The sequence below is a fragment of the Euprymna scolopes genome, chromosome 3, assembly GCF_053919585.1.
Source record: "Euprymna scolopes isolate OS-2025 chromosome 3, ASM5391958v1, whole genome shotgun sequence".
NCBI classification, from domain to species: Eukaryota; Metazoa; Mollusca; class Cephalopoda; order Sepiida; family Sepiolidae; genus Euprymna; species Euprymna scolopes.
The window spans coordinates 51,087,466-51,093,901 of record NC_136484.1 but is presented as its reverse complement, the minus strand read 5'-3'; the positions used below and the strand labels follow the sequence as shown (position 1 = coordinate 51,093,901).

The following is a 6,436-nucleotide window of genomic DNA, read 5'->3' as shown; positions in this document are numbered from 1 at the left end:
TCCCTTACATCCTGTATCTTAATGAAAAATTAAAACGAAAGATTCTTTCTTACATAGCTCAAACTTTACTCTCCTCCTCTATTTTTCTGGGATTTGAAGCAAAAATACAAATTGGCAAATTCAAAATACTTTTAGATCATGTAATATTAGAATATTTTAAAGTCATTGACTTCAGTTGTGCAAGCTCGATTTTTGATATCCGAACTCAAGATCTTTATTAAAAGACTCAGAATTATCGTGATATGGAACGAGATTCAAGTTATTATTTAACATTTGGCGCTTTTCTATAACTCGTCGTTGACCAAGGGGAGGGGGGATAACTCCATTTTACTAAAACGTTCGTTCATTTTAAACGAGAATTTAGAACGCTAAAACCGACGCAACTCCCAGGAATTGTAAGAAAGAAATATGCGCCTATTTTTTATTTATTTTTTTTTTTTTTGCGTAAATGTTAACCTTAAAACCAAAGAATGAAAAAAATTACAAAAGAAAAGGAAGTTACGACTACTTTTTATTTTTTTAAATAATATAATAAAGTTGGTACTCTTGCATAATTTGATCCGGATTCTCGGGAATTCCCGTCAAGCATGGATCGAGCGAAACCGGCAGTGACAGACGCAGACTAATTAATCTAAAAACAAACAAACACACAAACAAACAAACACACCCGGGGGGGGGGGGTCCAAATGCAAATAATAAAAAATAACAAAAACCTGGCAGATGTGTATTTCAACGGCATAAATCATTTGACAGACGAATTTATAAAAATTATTTATTTTTATATAAAACATTATTAGACGCTAAGGCTGAAATAAAACGTGAAAAAATTTAATTTTTATTATTTTTTCAACATTTTTTATTCGACAAATCGAGACTGTTATCTTGTTTTGAAAAACATGGCCGCCGTTTTTTGGGGTGGATGGGGGGATTTCTTTTTCGAAATGTGCACTTCATGTGCGTAAATTATTAAGACGTTGGTGGCCATTCTTTTTTTTTTTTCAAATTATTATGTTTTTTTTTTGGGGGGGGGGAGTATTTTCATGGGACCATGATTTTTGGTGTCCATATTTTTATTTAAACAAAAAAAAAAACATAATAATTTGGGAAAAAAGAATGGCAATACGAAGAAAAAATGGCCACCAATGTCTTAACAATAATTTAATGTGCACATGAAGTGCATATTTAGAAAAAGGAACCCCCTCAAAACGGCAGTCAAAATCATGGTTCTATGCAAGAGTGTATAAAGGCCAAATTTGGCAAAAAAAAAAGGCCAATCTGGCAAGCCTTAGAAAGATCAAATTTTCAAAACACGATTGTCGTACATTTAATTTAATAAAAAATGTTGAAAAATAATTAATTTTTTTCAGCCCTAGGGTCTAATAATGTGTTTTATATAAAAAATAATTTTTATAAATTTTTGTCTGTCAAATAATTTATGCCGCTGAATACACATTTGCCAAAAACCTACTTTTAAAGGACTGAAAATATTTTTATTTATTTATTTATTTATTTTTTTTTTTTGCAAAACAAATTTTTTTTTTTCTTCAAGAAAAGATGAAAGTTTTACTTTTTTTAACCATAAATTGTTAGGTGTAAGTACATTTTTTTTTTTTTACAGGACTTTTTGTTCAGTCAAGGTTTTTTTGAGGGGGGGGGGTTCCATCGAAATTTTATATATACATTATTTTTAAAAGAAAATACGTAAAAATAGGTTTACGAAAAACGTAAATTGTTAGATAAAAGTACAGGAAAAAATTTAGTTTTTTTTGCAAGAAAACTTATTTTTTATTTTATTTTTGGGGAGCAGAAAATCTAGATTTATTTACAGAAATTTCTCCGTAATATTTTTTTAATCACTTCTTCAAAGATTGTTTTTCTACCTAACGCTTTTCAAACGTCTCTGAAAAAAAAAAAATAGCTTCTGTTTTTAATAGTTGATAGAAATTCTTTTATTTATATTTTTCAAAGTTTTAACATTTATGCAAACTAGTAAATCATTACTTTTATTTTTTCAGCTATTTCCTCCGAAATTCATACCGATTAGTAAATTAGTTTAAGAGTGAATCCTGTCCATACAAAGTTACCTAACACACACACACACACACACACACACACATTAGTATGAATTTTTGTTTTATCCACATATTTGCAAACATGTTTCAACTTTGTATATTTTTCCACATTCACATGGAATCATATGCACACGGTCTTTGGCGATTATATTTTCTATAGGAGGTTGTACTTAGGAGAAATGTTTTCATTTTCTTTATTTAATGTGTCTTTTCCACATCAAATGTGTAGGGCATGTCTAAATTTTCTACAGTTTTTTTTTTTGCAGTTTATATGCACCCCCCCCCCCAAAAAAAAACAAAAAACAAAAAAACAAACCCCAACCAGATAGAAACTATGATTTCTTAATGCAGGAACCTACTCACCGACATCAGCCAACTTTTTTTGTTTTCACTTATGCATAAACTATAAAATTATATAAATAACTATATATATATATATATATATATATATATATATAAATTATAAAAAAATATGCATAAAAATTATGTGGGGAGGAAACTATGAAGTAGCATCACCTTCAGATTTCCTGTCCTAAATAAACTCGGACAATTCACGGCTAAGGAGTGTCTGCTGTATCAGCTTTAAAGTTCTATCTTCATTTACACTAAATGTCCCTGTATAGCTGAGATTTTGATGAAAAACAAAAGGACAATATTAATGATCTGTATAGTCTTATAATAGAAAAGGCAGTTGGATTCTCAACTTATAATACTGCACCTGACAAGTCGATATTTGATTTTAACTAGCCAATTTTTATTATTTCTTCTACAATGTTTTTGCAAGAAAATGCAAGGTGGAAGGATAAAAGTGTTGCCCTAGAAAAGACAACATGATTCCATTTCCGTTTGATTAAAACCGGTTTTCTTTTTTTGCTTTTTGTAGACCATTTACTAGTTGGCCAGTTGTGTACAAATCCCAAGAACAATAGGAGCTTTCTGTCATGTTTGAAAATGGCACAATGTTCAACAAGCAAGATCGAAGATGTGTCGCTGTACCGATCCAAGTTATGACAGCAAGACCATTACCAGCATCCTCAAAATGCAACGTTGGATTGCCACGAATAACAGGGACATGTCCATGGTGATGAAAGCAAAGTTTTCTGCTAAGAACACTACTAACATGACCTTTCACAATACCAAAACCAACCTGATCTCTGCTATCTGCTGAATATTCGCCAAGCTCTTGCTTGTGGAAAAGACATACTCCCAGTTTCATAACTCGTATTGAGGCGGTGATTGAAGGTGGCTACATTGAATAGATGTCAGCTCTACTACATAATAAAGTTACCTGAATTGTTTTTTTTTTTTCAATAAAAATTAAAAAAATTTTTTTTTAAAAAAGTACAAAAAAAGTTTGGAAACTTATTTAAGAGACCTCATAAAATATAGATAGAAGATCAAGGGATGCCTGTTCTACAATTGAAAACATTCCTTTAATTGTTATTTAACTACCACTTTTCCATGAGAATGTCACACAACGTTAGTTTTATTGTAGGCGTGTAGACATGTAGCATCCATTAGCAATGTTTTCTCTTTCCCAAAGCAGGTACATAAGGCACAAGATCAGAAAAATAGGATTTGAAAAGCAAGTGACTGAGAAGAATTCTCTGGCTGCAAAAAAAAAAAAAAAAAAAAAAAAATGGGTAACTCCATCGACATTCCTCGGTAAGGGGCGTCCCAAGTTATTAGCAATAAACTAACCCTTTCTCAAAAAAGCGAGAAAGCAAAGCTTGGCATTTTGAACCACCTATAACTACACAGAATAATATCTTAGCCAACAAGGAACAAGCCATTTAAACAATGACAATGAGTTAAAATAAAACACAAATATACGTGTTAAAACAACTTCAACAATGATAACAACCAAATAAAATAAAAGTAGTAAATGAACGTGTTATAAAAGTAGTTATCACTTTTCTGGCAAAACACTTCTAGACCGTTATTATTACAGTTATTTTTGTTAGCTTTTTAAGCCCAATTTTTTTTTTTTTTATACAAGTGAGTTACCACTTATCAAGGTCCGGGGGCAGCTCAAGGATAAGGATTAATGAATATACAATGGTCACCAGGACAACAGTGTAGTTATTGTTTGTGGTGAAAATTGAGTATAATGTGATTATTCAAGGAGCTGGCTCAACAAAAACTTGTTTACATTGAACTTGAAGACGACTATATTGTAGTCAGACAGAATTCCACTGGCAGGTAGTTTTAGGAAAGAAGCTTTGTTCATAGAATCTGCATTTAGATTCAGGCACAGATAGAGAATGGGGAAAATTGTTTATAGTGGTTGTAGTTAGATAAGTATTTTTCATGAAAGTTTGGCAAGGGGGCATAAATTGAAGTTCAGAGGAGCATCTGGCAGGAAAATAAGGATAGAGCAGAGACAGGCTTGCAACGTCTCTTCTGTGAGAAAGAAATTGCAGGGAAGAAAAACCTATTAGGTTTTGAACTTTGTCAAGGCAGTATGGAGTGCTCCGAGCAGCTCCTGCGCAGATGTGACAACAGGCCTCCATCCTATATATATTTATATTAACATTATTTCATTGTTCGATTGATTATTTCAGCATCCTAAATTTTTCTCTTGCAAACTATGATAATTTTCATATGCTAGTTATCTCCCCTAGAAATGTTATCAAAGACAAGATAAGTTACTTTTCTACTTAACTGGATAATTTTCTAGTGTTTTTATTTAATGTAACATGTTTATTCAGCTCGAAAAGCAGTGTTCACCGATGTATTGGAAAATTAAAAATGGCGCCCGACTCTCTCTTTGACACGGTAAGTTTGGGAAAAGGAGTTAAAAATAAAAAATTATACAAAATACCGTTAAAAAACCACCGAATATGTGTCAGCCTATGTCACACTGACATATATTAAGCGAGTTTTTAACAGTATTTTGTCTAGTTTTTTATTTTTAACTCATTTCCCCAAACTTACCGTGTTAAGGAGAGAGTCGGATGCCATTTTAAATTTTCCAATACATCGGTAAACACTATGTTTTTCGAGCTGAATAAACATGTTACATTAGATAAAAACACTAGAAAATTATCCAGTTACGTAGAAAAGTATCTTGCCTTTGATAACGTTTATTTGTTATATATTTGTTTTTTGACAACTTTTTCGAATCAATGTGTACAGTAAAACAAACCCAAAAATACCATGCATTTTCTCGATTTTATTTCTGCAAAAAGATCGTTTTTTCAAAAATGTAATAAATAAATAGATAAATAAAAACAAAGAAATGATCAGATAAGTCTACAATAATTCAAATTTTGGAGATTAGCCTTGTTAATGGTAAAGATTCCACATTAATCGCTAAAAGTCATAAATTTTTATCCTCTTGCTTTAAAAAATTATTTGATCAATCCAGTAGAATATGTGCTAGATGTGTTTTGAACGAAAAATCACCAACAATTAAGTTCTGAAATGCGTTGGTTTAAAAGTGACGGCCCCTTAATTTGTCAATTTAAGCCCCCTTGTTTGTCATACAGAATTGGTCACACAACTCTTCCGCATTAAAGCATATAAAATTCGAATATTCGACAAATTCTATTTTACTTGTAATTTCCTACTGGATCATTTTTCGTAATTTTTAGAATTTATACTTATTTCGACATGACACATAAGCAGTGAAGCACGTAATAAATATTTTCACCTGAAATGCTTTTTTCTAAAAGAGCACTAATGTAAAAAGAAGTTTCCTGGTATTGAATAAAAGTAAAAAAAAATCTAGAGGCCAATTGTATCGCTTTTCAGTCAAATAAATTGTATCGTTTTAGTACTACTCACATGCTTTTTGAAATCCGACTTTCATGTGCGATGTGTTGTAGAGGTTTCAAGTCAAGTGACGACAATTCTTTTTCAAAGTTGGTTGCTAAACCAAACACGGGCGTTAGATAGAAAAATACTTTCAATTTTGTTTACGAAACTAAAATAAGGAAAAATAGGAAAATCCTCATTCCAGTAGTCCTTTACAATAAAATTATAAACGAAAACTACATCTCAAAAAAAAAAAAAAAAAAAAGAAGTTCTTTATGTAATCAATTTGATTCTTATGAGATAAAAAAAAGCGAGGTAAATAAAAAACAAGCAAAACAAAAAACAAGTTTCCATTACGTTAGAGTTAATTCGTACCTTTTTAGTAAATTAATACTTTTATTTCCGCGTGCCAATTAAACAAAGTGTGTGTGTGTGTGTGTATATATATATATATATATATATATATATATATATAAGAGCGAGAGAGTGTATAACCCGGATATAAGAGACTTCGTAGCAGACCATACGCTTATCTTATTTCCGGATTACACTCATGGAGTTTCTTATATCCGGGTTATACTGTACATTAACAGGAGCTCTAATTT

The 6,436-nt window shown here is 31.1% G+C and overlaps 1 protein-coding gene across 1 annotated transcript in view; it reads right to left on the bottom strand.

Annotated features, from left to right (window-relative positions):
* Positions 1 to 5,955, bottom strand: part of LOC145263297 (uncharacterized) — a 58,359-nt gene extending 52,404 nt beyond the window's left edge. The window contains exon 1 of the mRNA XM_080120380.1: positions 5,862 to 5,955. The gene's annotated coding sequence lies outside the window, so the exon portion shown is untranslated. The remainder of the gene's footprint in view (positions 1 to 5,861) is intronic.
* Between the last annotated feature and the right edge of the window lie 481 nt (positions 5,956 to 6,436).